The following is a 17,410-nucleotide window of genomic DNA, read 5'->3' on the forward strand; positions in this document are numbered from 1 at the left end:
TTACCTTCTTTTCTCATAGCCTTCTGGTTGGACCAGTGGCTTTTCCCCCACGTCTCAGTGGAAATCTCCACCATCCCCTTTCCCATGCTTGTCATTTACGCTTCCCTGAGATGGGGCCAGCCTGTGGAATTTCGTAAACGGAAGGCTGGCTCTGTCATCTGTCCACATACAAAGGAGATAGTGATCCATACAAGCTTGGCTACCATGGCCTATAGGGTTTGTTTGGCTTATGAGAGTCAGCATTCCTAGGGATTTTTCCTTTTATTTTTTTCCTTTTTTTTTCTTTTAATGAAACTATAAAGGTTATTTTTAGATTCCAGACTGGAACAGAGTTTATCAAAAAAAAAACAACAAAAAAAAAAAACAAAAAAATGCGCACAACATTCAAGTTGTCATGTTACTGCAGCATTTTGTTCTGTATTCATGAAAGTCATGCTAGCTCACGACATTCCACAAGCCTGTTGAAACAGGTTGGTCAAACGGCCCAGGAGAAGAAAAATAACTAAACTATGATGGAACAGAGAGAAGTTGAAGTGTAATGTTTTTGAAAGACTGGCAAACGAGTATTAAAAAGAATCTAGTTGTAGTTTTGAATGGGAATTGAGATGATAGGATTGGAATGAATTATTGGGAGGCAGAAGGAGCACCTTATACATCAGCAGAATACTTGGGGGAAATGTGGGTACTGATCATGCAAATGCCACTGGGAGACAAAAAAATGTGACATCACTGGCCTAGAACACCAAAGCAAGTCTACAGTAACCATCCCAGCACCTTTTGGAGAAAATCCATTATGTGCTAAAATCAGTCTGTGTTTAGACAGTATAAATAATCACAAGCTATGGGGTACTGCATAATAATTTTGAGATAGCTTTTGACTCGATGAATATTCCTTTGAGGGTTTCTAGTTAGAATTTATATTTCTTCTATAGGACCAGTGAGAACGAGTATAAGTTCTTCCTTGTTCCCCTTTATTATTTTAATTTGCTTTTGTTTACCAGTTTGTACTAATGAGGTACACATAAGGGAAAACTTGCTTTCACACTTCAATTAGAAGCTTACCTTTCTTAGGAAAATGATTATTACATAAATAAACAGACTTCTATTCAGGCTATATTGGGCATATTATTTTAAAAAGATCACATAGCAATGTACTGACAGTCTGAAATGCATTGTGGTGTTGCATGTCTTAATGTGTTTTTGGTTGCTTTTGAAAATAACTAGTGAATCTGTATCTATATTGTATAATGTGATGTTTATTATGTCAGTTCATTTTTTTATCAAAGTAAATCTGTTAATTACTGAAAAAGAACAGAGTAGCTTTTCTTTAATTCTCACATATATATTTTACTGATGTGTTTCATATCACCTGCTTTGAATATTTTTGGTTACAAGTCTGTGTAGTGTGGGGTGCCATAAAGTTCTCATTGGTGATGATGAAAAAAAAATATTCTTCTGGACTCCCTCTGGTTTTCTTCCAATTTGTTCATATAGTGAGAACTTATAAAGCATACAATGACAGTTTTAGGGTCCTGACTTCAAGGTTTACATTTCTCATATTCTCAAATACTGATGAAATGTAACTTAAAAAAATTCCTCACTGTCTTTCCTATTCAATTTTCAAGAAAATTCAGAATTCAGTAATCCAGTGATAGATGGTGTGGTGTGTACTCGCTAAACAACTTAAAAAATTATATATCAGATGAACTAAAAACAGAGGTCGAACATGCTCTGGGTCCTGTCCTCTCAAAGGAAATATAATCATGTGCCCGTATTTAGGGAGATCAAAATAGTTGGGCCAATGTAGTGAGCAAATGAACAGTTCATTATCACATAGTGCCCTAACTCATAACACAGACCCTCTCTTCTTGAACCTTCGACCAAAGTGGCTTTTTGATGGACTCTGCTTTGTGTATAAGCAGAGGTATGCTCACAAAGTAGTAACTTGTCCATCCTTGGGGGAAAAAAAATAAGAATTGTCTTCTCCCCATGAAAGCATACATCACAAATGTCTCCTTGCTGCTTATGTTCTGTCTCCCAACTTTCTTCTTCTAAACACATGTCCAGCAAGTAAGAAATGATGGGCTTACTGTGAATTAACATTAAATAATCACTACAAGAAATATTCCCTTCCTCTCAGTCAGAACCCCTGGCACAGAAGTGTGCAATTAATGCTAAAGCATATGAAGCCTTTCAGTGGATAATATCAGTAATAAAATAATGAAAAAAAAATGAAAGCAGTTAAACACACACACACTCTTTGGGGTCAAATATATTCAGCCAAAAGCTATAGTGGGCCTTTGATCATGGTTAGATTCACGGTGATATCACACAGTTGGTTCTCATGTAACAGCTAAATGTTTCACATTTTGTTTTTATTCAGTTTGGCATTTCACACTGAGATCTGTATTCTTCATGAATGAAATACAGCTACTGTGTTAGGAGGGACTCTGTTATCACAATGGCAAAATAGTTGAAATATTTCAGGAACTTGGGTCACTAGGTGGACTCCTGTCACTTTGTTCTCCTATCCTGAACTGTGCAGTTATCTATTACATTTTCTAATAGATATTTGTGTAAGGTGTATGTATGCTTGTGCAATTATTTAAAATGCAGTTTTGGAAAACAGTGTATTTATTAAAGAAAAATCACTTATGGGGCATGTACAAAACTGTAAAAAAAAAAAAAAAAACCTTAAAAATCACTTCAATTTTGCCCAGTACAGTTGTTTTTGTGAAATTTCTGTGTTGTTGAATAAAGGACTTTAGTATTCAAAATTTCTCTACTTTTCCATGGATACATTTTTTACTTGTGGGATTTTAAGTAGTGACTATAGGATCCTAAAAATTTAATTCTATGTAGGATAGAAAGTTACCTAAAAATTTATTTCTATGTATGATAGAAAGTTACATGTCTGTACTCTCCCTTAGCTCAGTGGAACGAACATTGTGTACACAACTTTCATTAAACATGCCAGTGAAATTCAGGGTATTTTTTTTGGCTTTACAGAAAATGCATGCTCTTTGTTCATATTTGAATGATGTATCTATTTCTTGAAAACTTAAAGGCCTTCTAAATTAAGGAGGAATTGAATGTACCATCCTCTTCCTTCTCCAAGATAAATTCTGCTAGGAGAAAATATGAAATATGCTTTATGGCTATCTTTAGCTACTCAGCAATATTCTGAGATGAAATTTTATAGTGATTTTTTTATTATGAAATATTGTAGTCTACCCAAGTTGCTTATTGGTTGGTGGTGAATGTGCTTAACTCTTATTTCACTGCTTATTAAGCCAAAGTTCTGATATTTTGATGCCTTAGATTCTATTTTTTTTAATGGTGACTGTTGCCTGTAATCCTAGCTACTCAGGAGACTGATGAGAATGGTGGTTCAAAGCCAGCCAAGACAGAAAAGTCCATGAGACTCTTAACTACAATTAATTACCAAAAGAAAAAGTGCAGCATGGTTTTAAAACATGGAAATCATTACAAACATGGAACTTCATATGATTGACAGTTTGTATTCATAGAGTAGAATACCACCTTTTAAAAATACATTTTTTGAGCATTAATATGTGATCTATTAGTATAATATTACAAATGTAGAAATATGAGTTATTGCGACAGAATGGGATCATAAAGGATGAGAAAGAAGAATTCAGTAATTTGGACTATAGGAACTCCAATATATTCTGCAATTTCTCAGGTAAGTCTGTGTTTCTATATTATTTCTAGGTGTAAGCAACAGCAAATATGACAGATACATTGAACTGGAATTTGACAAATGGTCCTTTCTGTACTTGAAATTGGCAAAGATACAAATACTTGAAAGTCCCTAGGTAATCCTCTTCAAGAGAATTTGAGTAACAAAAATTTGGAGAGATGAAAGAAGATTGCTGTAACTTATTTAGACATCAAGTCACATAATTTTTATCTTTCGTAACATATACTCTATGTTTAAAGTGTGTTTGTTGGTAAAAGTTTTTGTTCTGTGTTTTATGCAGAAACTACTCTTCATTTTCCCACTGTTCAGGTCATTTTTTAGAAAAATGTTATTTGAAATAAATACAATTAATACAATATGTGCATGCACTATATAAATAGAACAGTTACACAAGAATTTTATAATTTGAAATTTTTGCTTTTAATTTTAATTCTAATACCTCAGCTTGAGGTCTACTTCTTTGTCTACGTTTTTTTGGCCAGTTTTTAAGTCAATGTATCTTAATATCAAGTATATATAAACTACCAAATTATCTTTTTGCCCAACTCTGTTTTGTTTAATGTATTATTGCAAAAGTTGTTCTGTTTTACAGAAGCAATGTGCATATTCATTTCCAAAACACTACTTTTTAAAACACACTCTTAAGTGTGAAGCATTTTTTGACATACAACTAAATTACGCTTTAATAGTTACACTATGGGAGGATCTTATGTATTAGCCTTGTTCAAACTATGGTTTGCCTACAATTTTTACGTAAAGAGATCTATTTCAACTTCTATAACTTCAGGAAAACTGCACAGTTGCAGGTTTAGAAACATCTATTTAAATGGTGCTACATAACTTTTTTATTATTCCATACAATCATGAGTGTACGTTGATCAAATTTCCTCTCTCCATTACTTTCTTATCTGTCCCTTACCCCTTTCAAAAACAATTTAGCAGGTTTCCTTGTTCTGTTTTCATACCTTCACATAAAGTACTTTAATCCTATTCACCCACATTCCATTTCCAGCTTGTTCTCATCCCTCCACAGTTCCCATCATAAATGGAGAGTGACTGCTCCCTCTGGCTTATATGGTCATAAAGCATTTCATTTGAAAATTCTTATTCCCAGTATGACTTGCATTATAACTTTATTTATTACAGTACTGAATTAATGTGTTTATGTATGAATGTACTTATGTGTATACACAGATCAGCCTCCTTGCGCATGTTTATTTCTGCTCAGTAGAGTTTAAGCCGTATCCTAGAATAAGTAGTTAAGGATCAGTGTAGACTATTAAGATTTTTATTTAATTTGGAAGGATCCTTTTATGATTAAACAGTTGAAGTTATACTTGATGATTTAGCGTCTTATAATATTTATCATATTCTCTGGGAATCAAAGACTTTTGAGAAGCTACACAGATATTTTTAGTCCTTTAAAATAATGTGTGTTTTTTTTTTTTTTTACTGAATTTCTTCTTCAATTTATAGTTCTCTACTTTGAGTTCCTCTAGGAACTGTGTTGAAAAATGATTTGCTCCTTACATGTATTATTCAATGTTAATATAATTTGGGCAGTTTGTATATAATTATGTCCTGTTAAGGTATCTGTATGTTTGCAATTGAAATACACATCTGACCACTGACCATTTGATCTGTTTGTGGGTGATACAGAAAAGGCCTTCATTTCAAAGCAACATCCAGTGTATCCAGACCAGCAATGAAAACACTGCCAGTCTTTTGTGTTGGCAGACTAGCAACCAATTTCATCTCACATTTATTTAACAAGTATGATTATGAATCTTCAACATGCCAGTTACTGAGTTTATGGAAATAAATTAAACATGGTTCCTGATACATTATGATCGTCTTAGAATTCATCAAAAGGCTGAAATAAATATTCCAAGTATATAAAAATCCATGGAAAATATCCATTCTGAGTGGAGGAATAGCTGGAGATGATAGCATGAACTTTTTTTTTTTACTTCAGCTCAAGAAAGAGACTATAACCTGAAAATTTCTGGGCTAAAACCTGACCATAAAATAGTGAAGATGAAGACTATCATGGCAAGGAAGAAAAAGAATGGTTTACAAGACTTGAATGAGAAATCATACCTTAGTCAAAGCTACTTAGTTCTAATTCTCATTTCATCTCCCACCTTGTCTTTCTCTAGTCATTCCGTTATGTGCCTCAGCCCCTGCAGACCTAAGGTACCCACACACAGTTCATGGGATTCCATGTTCATCATTAATGGCCCATCCCCCTTAGAACAAATCCCGGAATGTGATCTATGAGGAGCTCTGACCCTGTAGTCTCTTCTTTCTAAGCTCCAGTCACTCAGCCTTTGTTCCAATGCAGACTTGCAAGATGGGCTTGTTTTCCTTCCATTTCAGACAGTCTGTTTACATTCTTCACACCCGATTCTTCTCCCTTCTCCTGGATAATAACTCTTCATTCTTCTGAACATAGCAAAAGAGACATACTTTTAACCTTTCTAACTTTTAGGGCTATGTTTGATTTACCTATTAGAGCTTCTCAAATTATCCGGCATCTCTTTATAGCAATGTTGACAATGTTGATTTTTTTGGGGGGGGCAGTTGTTTATTATTTAATTATCATGTAATTAATAAACAAATTTGATTCCACTTAGTTTAAGAATTTATCCTGTTCTTATATTCTTCAGTGGCAAGCCTTTAAAATGATGATATCATTGCTTATTTGACATCGCTGGGACCTAAACTGCTTGAGCAGAAAGTGAGTAGGTATTGAAAATTGAGATTAACCAAGTGGGTCATGTCTGTAATCCTTGTTACTCAGCTGAGATCTGGAAGAGTGTCGTTCAAGGCCAATCTGGGCAAAAGACTGTGAAATCAAATTCCACTATAAACAGTCAAAAGCAGCCTGGAGACATGGCTCATGGGATAGAGTGACAGTCTAGCCATCAAGAGACCCTGAGTTCAATTCCTAGTTTTGATCCCTCCCCCCCACCAAAAAAAAAGCAAATAAAATTGAGATTAATCCTGGTTGACTTTCAGTCACAAAAAAAGGATAAGACTTTCAGGTTTGTCTAAACTATCCTCATAGGAGAAGTTGGCTTGTGACTATAAAATATACTAGAGTTTACATTTTTAGTAATTATCATTCTTGATCTTCTAGCCTTCCTTCTTCACAAAGGAATTGTGAACACTTTTCAATAGAGGCTGAAATGCCTTCTGAGACGCATGATTAGGAGAGATGTAGTTGTGTTTTGCAAGTCATGAGAAAGCATTTTTCTTTAACAGATCTTCTCGGGTGTTTTCAATTTCCAACTTAACATCTGACAGAACTTCTACGTATTTGACGATCCCAGATGAATCCTTACCACCAAATATCCAAAGACTGAAGGAAAACCACTCCTAACCCTGAAGGAGATGAACAGTAGCTTTCAGCCAATTAACATGATAATGATTGATATAATTCTGATTGATACAATCCAAACATGAAAACAAACAATGACTACCACATCACCTGAAATGCTTCATTTCCTAATTTGGTTTAAAAAAAAAAGAAAGAAAAGAAAAGAAATGTTGACTATCTTTTGAAAAATGTCAAGAATTAAAAAAAATACAATCTATCATGGTGGGAATCATTTAGCAATAAAATGGCAATCTATTCTCTCTTTAGGAGCTCAAGCAGTAGAGCCTCTTAGACTTCACAATAAATCCCGCCATTCAGGAAATCACACCAATACATTTTCTCATCAACTAATTTTACCAGGTAAGAGTTCATTTATGAACTCTTTAATTATTATTTTATTTAATTATTATTAGTATTATGAATTATTTAAAAGTATTCTGACATTGACATTGTCACAGAACTGAGAGCCTGAGATGAGGTAATTTCCAGTTTATAAAATCTACTGGATTTTATAAAAATGGCTAATTTAAGGAAAGCTAGCTAACAATTCAATGACATAAGCTGAGTCATGGCGGATGATATATTTTTACTTGGTTAGCCTTTTATGCAGCTTATGGGCAATGCTTGAACAGATTTGCTGTTTCTAACCGCATTGTACATGGCACGAGGAACATTGATTCATTCTCATCAGTAATCACACAGGCTGCCAATGCTGCACATTTACATCTGCCAGTTCATAATTATGTACACACTCCTCCTGTTGGTAGTGGAAATAAAGTGTAATAGGTAAGCAAAACTGCTCAGATAAGATATAACCTGGTACTCTCTGCTTTTGACAGAGAGAAATTGCATTTGATTGGCAAAACATCTATAGTTTTCATCCGCTTCATGTAGCTTCCCATAGGTAACTCCAAAATACCACGAGAATTGGAAGATAAAGTTGCTTTTTGTTCATGGCACGATGTTAATATGTCTTGATGAACTTTTAAAACAGAGAGCTTATTCAATTTGTGTTATTCCAATAACTATGTTTTGAAGTCATTTTTGCTAATTTAATTTGTAGACGAGCAAATGGCTTCTCTGAGGGTACAAACCTTTTCTTTCGCATTGCTCTCTGAAGAAGGTAGAACTATAGGCAGCAGATTAAACAGTGATGAGAATTTATTATCTCAGATGACTGGAAAGTCCTAAGAAAAAGCTAAAGCAAAGAAACATGTTATTTTTCTTCCTGTTCTTATTTTTTCATTTTTCTTTGTTGGCCAACTAAAAGAGATTTTCTCTGCTTATGGTATGGCCTCTACCATCCCTAATGTTTTTCATTGCAATTCTTGGAAAGTGAACACTTTCCTGACAATTTCAGCCAACAACAAAAACAAAAATTCCGGAAGTAATACCTGGTGGATCCAATTGGCTATGTATCTGAGCAACTTCAAAGCAAGGTTTTGATTAATCCTAGCCCTACTCTGCCATCAGGATGGAGTATGCCTCTTTTTTTTAATCATACTTATTGAGATGGAAAAAGATCTCTTCAGGGAAAACCAACACAGAATTATCAAATATAGAGAATGAGTGTCAAAAGAAAAAAATGAATGACAGAAAAAAAGATGGAATGGAAAATGAATAGAGAAAAAGAATCACAGATAAAGAAAAGACAGAGAACAGGGAAGGAAGGACCAGAAGGAAGAAGAAAAGAGATGATACAAGTGGCCCTGGCAGCATCTTTTATTGAAGAGACAAATAGACAAGGTAGCAGCAGGAGAAAGGAGTCAGAGAAACGGAGATCTTAGTTGGAATTCTAATAGGATCATTAATTTCTGTATAATTGTGTGATAATTCTATTTGGCTATGTTGGAAAATCTATTTGTATTAATTAGTCATGTATATGCATAAACACACACAGGCACATACAATAACATTCTACCTATAATTGGGTCTAAATGAGTGCAACACTATTTCTGTAGTGCTGGTGATTTTCAATGAGTTTTGTAGACTTCTGGCAAAATTCCATTTTTTTTTCTAGTTACTTCATTATTTCATAGAAATATATGTGAAAATTTGTGTAGTGCATGAGTAATACACACACACACACACACACACACACACACACAAAAGGATTTTTTTATAGATAACTAAAATAAAATCACAGAAATCCTAGGATACAAATTAGACTTGGGACACCAACTTTATTTATTTTTATTTTCATTTATTTTTTTGTCAGTTGTAGGGCCTGAACTCTGGGCCTGGGCACTGTCCTGCAGCTCTTCAGCTCAAGACTAGTGCTCTACCACTACTATTACCACAGCACCACTTCCGGCTTTTTCTGCTTATGTGGTGCTGAGGAATCAAACTCAGGGCTCCATGCAAGGCAAGGCAAGGCAAGCACTGAGCCATCTTCCCAGCCCTGTTTTTATTTTTTTTAATATTTATTTTCTTGTAAAGATGCTGTACAGAGGGGTTACAGTTACATGAGTAAGGCAATGAGTACATTACTTGTTGATCATTGTTACCCTTTTCCTTGTTGTCCTGCTATCTCGTCCCTCCCCCCTACCCCCGAAGTTGTAAAGTTCATTTCCAGTATACCCTCTTGTGAGTATCATTGTTGCAAAGGGTCATCCTGTGTCCTTGTTTCAGCGTTTTGTTATTCTCCTTTCCTTCCTCAGATTAGACAAATGTATATACAAGATACAGGGTACCAAAATCAAGAACAGTGACAACCGGGGATATACCATAGAGGGAAGAACATACAAAGGAGACAACAAAAAATTCACATAGTACATTTAAAACAATAACAACCAAGACAGACCTCTTGTGTCCATATCTTGAGGTTCATTTCACTTAGCATCATCTAATATGGACACATATACATAGCTTTTGAGATTTTCAGCTCATCTGATTATCCTATACGTGTACTAATTATTGCAAATAAGAGAAACCATGGGACATAAATTTCTTTGGGACTGGCTTACTTCACTTAATATGATTTTTTCCAAGTCTTTCCATTTCCTAACAAATAAAAAATGCATTTTATGTAGATTATTTCATAGTATCTGCTACCTCATCAGTCAACCTACATTTAACTTGACTTAGTCCCCCCAAAAGTGTATAATTGAAGTCAAATGTTTTATTGTTTCAGAACACTTAATGTTTACCATTTTGAACTCATTTACCTCATGCTATGAGAGAACCCTTATGTATCATATCTGCAACAGTAAAGTGTTTTCTCATTATATACTATTATTTTATGAAATATTAAAACCACATGTAATATGATATGAATTATCTTCCCAACTATAAGACAAAGATGGTAAAAATGAAGATGCTGAACCAGGGTTCGTAATGCCAACCACCTTAGTGGGGTTTTTTTCATTGAAAAGACCAAAATATGAATCTTTCATAAGGGGCTTCTGGCTTTCACTTGGAAATATAGAGAACCATAATGAATATTACGCTTGTCTGTGATGACTGTTTTTGAGTGTCTCAGAGGTGTCACTCAACTAACTGACCCCAAATCTAGGGAGAAGTATTTATGAAGAAAGGAGAGATGAGTCCAAATTTGCCAAGACAAGATGTAAATAAACCTTAGCTCTGATAAGTGATTGGTGATTTCAGCAGAGATAAAACGTTTGAAAAACATCAGATAAAAACAAAACACACAGAAACCAAGCAAGAATGCCTTTAGCTAGGCCCTGGGGGCTCATACTTGTAATGTAACTCTTCAGGAGGCTGAGATCTGAGGGTTACTGTTCAGATCCAGTCCATGCAGGCAAGTCTGTGAGGCTCATATCTCCAAGTAACCACCAAAAACAAAACAAAACAAAAAACAAAAGTAGAGCTGTGGTAGCTACTCAGGAGGCTGAGTTCTGAGGACTGCGGTTCAAAGGCAGCCCAAGCAGGAACATCCATGAGACTCTTATCTTCCAATTAACCACCAGAAAACTAGAAGTGGCACTGTGGCTCAAGTGGTAGAGCATTAGCCTTGAACTGAAGAGCTCAGGGACAGCATCCAAGCCCAGAGTTCAAGACCCACAACTGACCAAAAAAAGAGTCAAGCTGTGGTTCAAGTGGTAGAGTGCTAGTCCTAAGCATACTAAGTTCAGGGACAGTACTAGGCCCTGAATTCAAGCCCAGCACAAAAAAATAAAAAATAAAATATAAAAAGAATACCTTCCATAGGTGTATCAGCAAGCTTAACATAGCTAAGGAAGAAGAATCTATGCCCACAAAGATAGGTCTGTAAAGATTTTCATACTGAAACCAAAAAGAAAAGGCAGTCCAGTACAGAAAAGGTATTTTTAGGTAATAATAAACAGTTGATATGAATGCATGGATGAGACAAATTCACCTGTGTAAAATGGAAAGCCATCTTGAAATCAACCATCTTTAAATCGGATTCTAATTTAAAAGGCAGATGTCAGAATCTCCTTAGAAAATCAAGGCATCAGTTTCTCTAGCAGTTCAGTTTCCTTTTACTTGCTGTTTGGCCACTCAGGCATATGTGGTTTATTTGACTGACAGCTGTCAACTTCCACTGAGCCATAAAGAAGCAAGGAAAACATTTGACTTCCTATTGCTTTGCTGTAAGAAAACCCCTGGCTTGGAGCATATGAACAGAGATGGCTGTGGTTGCATGAATATTCGTTTAGGAAACATTTCATCGTCTCTTGCTCCTTCTGTATAGATTAGCCTGATTGAATTAACTTCATTATGAGGTAATGTAACCTCATCCCAATGGGCTTCCTCAGATTCTTCTTGGAATAGTGTCGCCCTTGCTTCCTGTCATACCAGCTTCCATTTTGTCAACTCAGGGCAAAGAGGTTCTTTCTTTCTTTTCTGAGACAGAAAAAAAAAATTCTTGGCCTGACATGGATCTTGGACCTGTCCTTGAACCACTGCTCCAAGAGACTAAATATCTTTATACATCAAGACAAGTGAATGGAACGTGTTTTCTCTCTCTTCCCGAATACAGAGGTCTGCAGTCCTCCCACCTCTCCATGAAACCCAGATAGGCAGCTCTGCTTGTGGGGAAAGGAGAGGGTCTCTGATGGGACAAGAGGGTGTAGATGTGGAGCAGAGAAACAGTTACCTGTTTCCTACACACGGAGTGGAACCTCAAGCATCTTAAAGTAGAACAAGAAGAAGGAAATATGCAGTAACTAGATCCTAAAATAAATATTATTAGACAAATCAGACAGTCTTCTCAAGCATTTGAATTCATATTAATTTGTCATCCAATGTGAGTGTATTTAACACACACACATATGTAAGTAACTACAAGTACTTATTTGCCTTATGAAATACATTTGCTCTTGTGTACATAAAAATACCTGCATTCTCATCTTCCAATTTAGAAGAAAACTAAGATCTTACATAGTTTGGTGGTCTTTCATATTAAAATAGACAATATATACATATAAAACAAATTTCCTAAAGTAAGTAATACTAAGAAAGAATTTATAAAATCCTGAAGTAGGGTTTTCTTTAAAGTTTAATATTTAGAGACAATCTGGATGAGATTAACATAGCTCTTTATTACAAATATTGATGTAAAGAGTTCGTTCCAGAAATGGTGTTGTCCAATCTAAATATTTTTATTTTTAACTTATTTATTGTTTTAATTGATTATAGACACATGTTTGTAGAAATATTATGTTTTCATTTATATGTAACAATGAATGTGTTCAATCAAAATGGTACAACTTATTTAAAATAACTAGTTAGACTTAATAATGTGTCTAAATCCATATTTATGAATTTATAAGCTACTTGTAATTTCAGAGTAAAATATATGCATTCACACATATAAGGGTTGATTTTTTAAAAGAAATGATATTTATCCTAAAATCAAGACTTATATGTTTGTGGCATTGGTGACACTGATAAAAATTTACATGTAGAAGACTAACTGATAAGTTGAATAAAAAGATTATTGTAATATTTGAGATTGGATAGTTGAAATATAGCTATCACTATTTTTTATTGGTCTACAACATTTAGTATAATTTCATGTTGAATTGGAACTTCAGGCCTGGGCATTGTCTCTCAGTTCTTCAGCTCAAGGCTAGCACTCTAACACTTGAGCCTAATGCTACTTTTGTTTTATTTTGTTTTTTGTTTTTTTTATTTTTGGTGGTTAATTGGAGATAAAGAGTCTCATGGACTTTCTTGCCTGGGCTGTCTTTGAACTGCTATCCACAGATCTCAGCCTCCTGAGTAGCTAGGATTACAGGCGTGAGCCACCCGTGCCCAGCTGAATAGCTTTTATTTATTTATTTATTTATATTGTGAGAATACCATACAGAGGAGTTACAATTACATGGGCAAGATAATGAGTACATTTCTTATCAAGCATTGTAGCCTCCTCCTTTGTTTCCCCTTCCCATCCCTTCCCATCCTCCTCCCGCCCCCTCCCCACCCAATCCTCCTCCCCCCTCCACTCCCCACCAAACTTGTAAAGTTCATTTTTCGACATAACAACTTGTATATCTCATTGTTGCAAATATAACCCCTACAAGTACATTTCTTATCAAGCATTGTTGCCTCCTCTTTGTTTCCCCTTCCCATCCCTTCCCATCCTCCCCCCCGCCCCCCCTACCCAATCCTCCTCCCCCCTCCTCCCTCCCCCCTCCCCCCCTCCCCAAACTTGTAAAGTTCGTTTTTTGACATAACAACTTGTACATCTCATTGTTACAAGTATAACCCCTACAAGTACATTTCTTATCAAGCATTGTTGCCTCCTCTTTGTTTCCCCTTCCCATCCCTTCCCATCCTCCCCCCGCCCCCCTACCCAATCCTCCTCCCCCCTCCCCCCCTGCCCCCCTCCCCCCCACCAAACTTGTAAAGTTAGTTTTTCGACATAACAACTTGTACATCTCATTGTTGCAAGTCTAACCCCTACAAGTACATTTCTTATCAAGCATTGTTGCCTCCTCTTTGTTTCCCCTTCCCATCCCTTTCCATACTCCCCCCCTCTCCCTACTAGAGAGGCCCCCACCCTCCACCAAAGTTGTAAAGTTCGTTTTTCGACATAACGACTTGTACATCTCATTGTTGCAATGGGTCCACCTGTATCCCTAGTTAAACGATTTGTTTTTTTTTTCCTTCCCCTCCACTAATTATACCAACATCAAATACAGTTAAAGACTGGGTTATACCGTGGGGGAGGGACATTCAAAGCAACAAAAAAACAATCTTATAAATATGTTAGAAACAATTGCATGAAAGGATAAAAAAAAGCATTTGAATACTTATCTTGGTGTTCATTCCCCTAACATCAACTTATCTGACCTTTTCTGCTTGACTCATGGGACCTATGTTTCTTTGGGCCTGGCTTACTTCACTTAATATAATTTTTTCCAAGTCTTTCCATTTCCTAACAAATGGGGCAGTGTCATTCTTTCTGATAGAGGCATACAATTCCATTGTGTATATATACCACATTTTCTTGATCCATTCATCTATTGAGGGGCATCTGGGTTGGTTCCATATCTTAGCTATGGTAAATAATGCTGCAATAAACATAGCAGTTGCTGGAGGGGATGTGGCCAGAAGGAACCTTACTGAATTGTTGGTGGGAGTGTAAACTTGTTCAACCACTTTGGGAAGCAGTATGGAGGTTCCTCAAAAGACTCCACATAGAGCTCCCCTATGACCCAGCAATCCCACTATTGGGCATTTCCCCAAATGATCACAAACAAGACCACACTAAAGCTACCAGCACGACTATGTTTATTACTTTTATTTTTGAGAAGTAAATCCAGCAGATCCATGCTTCAATTGTTTCCTTAAAAGTTAAATCCTTAGAGCTAACTAATTTATGTAATTGAAAACATATTGAGCATAGTGCTGGTGGCTCATGCCTGCAATCCGAGCTACTCAGGATGCTGGCTCAAAGCCTGTCAAAGCAGGAAAATCCAGTGAGACTCTTAACCTCAATTAACCAGCAAAAAGCCAAAAGTGAAGGTATGTGGCTCAAGTGGTAGAGCACCAGCCTTGAGAGAGAGAGAGAGAGAGAGAGAGACAGAGACAGAGACAGAGAGAGACAGAGAGAGAGAGAGAGAGAGAGAGGAAGCTGAGGGAAAGAATGAGGCCTGATCCCAAGCTCCAGTTCCAGGATATATGCTACAAAAACTTGTATAATCACATAAAAATATATCTCTCAAAAGACTTCATTGAGAACAAGTAGAGTTCAAGCACACCTTTGACTATTCATGTCTGTATTAGGTGTTAAGTATCAGCATAACTTAATTTCAGTTTATTTTGTTTCTGTAATGATGGTTGACATCCTTACCAATTTTTCTATTTTGCAAGCAAGACAGTATTTCAAATTATAAATGACTTTTGTGTGTGGGTGTAATCAAAGCAAGTCTTACCAACTTTGAAAGAAATCTACCTTGCTGAAATCTCCCAGAAATCAGCATTAGGAACACAATTTCCTCCAGGGGCAAGTAGCACTGCTTTTATTATTATCTGATACTATTTCATCACACACTAACAGATCCCTATTTTAGAACATTTACATGTATTATCCATTTACATAATCAGGCAACGTTATCGAAATGGACCTTCATCTAACTTCTACAATTGCATCAAGGACTGTTGATTGGGATCATTTAGAGTCTCCTAACTGGAGCTTCAGATTTCTCTGACGACTACAATGCAAAATTTAAAAAGAAACATTGGTCTTTATTAGTCCACTGCTTAGTTAAGTTTTTTAATATAACTAGAATATTCAGTCCATGTGTTAGAAACAATAGCAAGAAAGAAAAAAAAACATTTGAATATATATCTTAGAGTTCATTTCCCTAACATCAACTTATCTGACCTTTTCTGCTTGACTCAGACATACTAGTTATTGCAAATAAGGGAAACCATGGGACCTATGTTTCTTTGGGCCTGGCTTACTTCACTTAATATAATTTTTTCCAAGTCTTTCCATTTCCTAACAAATGGGGAAGGGTCATTCTTTCTCATGGAGGCATAGAATTCCATTGTGTATATACCACATTTTCTTGATCCATTCATCTACTGAGAGGCATCTGGGTTGGTTCCACATCTTAGCTATGGTAAATAATGCTGCAATAAACATAGTTGTACTGGTAGCTTTAGTGTGGTCTTGTTTGTGATTGTTTGGGATTGCTGGGTAGTAGGGGAGCTCTATGTGTAGTCTTTTGAGGAACCTCCATACTGCTTTCCAAAGCGGTTGAATAAGTTTACATTTCCACTAACAGTGCAGTAGGGTTTCCTTTTGGCCACATCCCCTCCAGCATTACATTTCTTGATTATAGCCATTCCAACTGGGGTGAGGTAGAATCTCAATATTGATTTGATATGCATTGCTTTTATGGCTAGAGAAATTGAGTATTTATTCATGTGTCTATTGGCCATTCTTATTTCCTCTTCAGAGAAGTTTCTCTTTAAGTCTTTAGCTCACTTATTTATTGGGCAGTTTTTTTTTGATGATTTGTTGTTGGGGGATTTAATTTTCTGATTTCTAAGTATATTTTAGATATGAGACCTTTGTCTGTGTATGGCTAATGAAGATCTCCCAATCCATGGCTTTCTATTGATCTTGCTAGCTATGTCCTTTGCCATGCAGAAACTCTGCAGTTTCATGCAATCCGATTTGTTCAACCTTTCTTTGATTTGTTGTGTTTCTGGGTCCTTATTAAGAAAATTTTGGCCTGTGCCAAGGAGCCCTAGAGTTTCTCCTATTTCTTCCTGTAATGTTTTCAGAGTGTCTGCTTTTACTTCGAGATGTTTGATCCATTTCGAGTTGATTCTGGTTCAGAGTGATATATAAGGATCTAGCTTTAGTTTTCTACGGCCTTTAACCAATTTCCAATTTAGCCAGCACCATTTACTGAAGAGGCTGTCTTCCATTCTATTTTTTTTCTCCTTTATCCAAGACTAGGTGGATATAGGTCTGTAGATTCATTTCTGGGTCTTCAGTTCTATTCCATTGGTCCTCAGGTCCGTTCTTGTGCCAGTACCAACCTCTTTTGATTATTATGGCTTTGTAGTAGAGTTTGAAGTTTGGTATTGATATTCCTCCAGCACTGTTCTTTCTGCTAAGGGTTGTTTTTGCTATTTGGGGTTTTTAATTGTTCCATATGAATTTTTGGATTCCTTCTTTTATTTCCTTGAAGAATGAGGTTGGGATATTGATGGGTATTATGGCATTGCATTTTAGATAGCCTTTGGCAGTATTGCCATTTTCACAATCCAGGAGCTTGGGAGGCATTTCCACTTCCTTAATTCTGCTTTAATTTCCTTTTTAGGTTTTTAAAGTTTTCATCATGGAGGTC

This window comes from Dipodomys spectabilis, unplaced genomic scaffold (genome assembly GCF_019054845.1).
Source record: "Dipodomys spectabilis isolate Male_0828 unplaced genomic scaffold, ASM1905484v1 ptg000297l, whole genome shotgun sequence".
Taxonomy (NCBI): Eukaryota; Metazoa; Chordata; class Mammalia; order Rodentia; family Heteromyidae; genus Dipodomys; species Dipodomys spectabilis.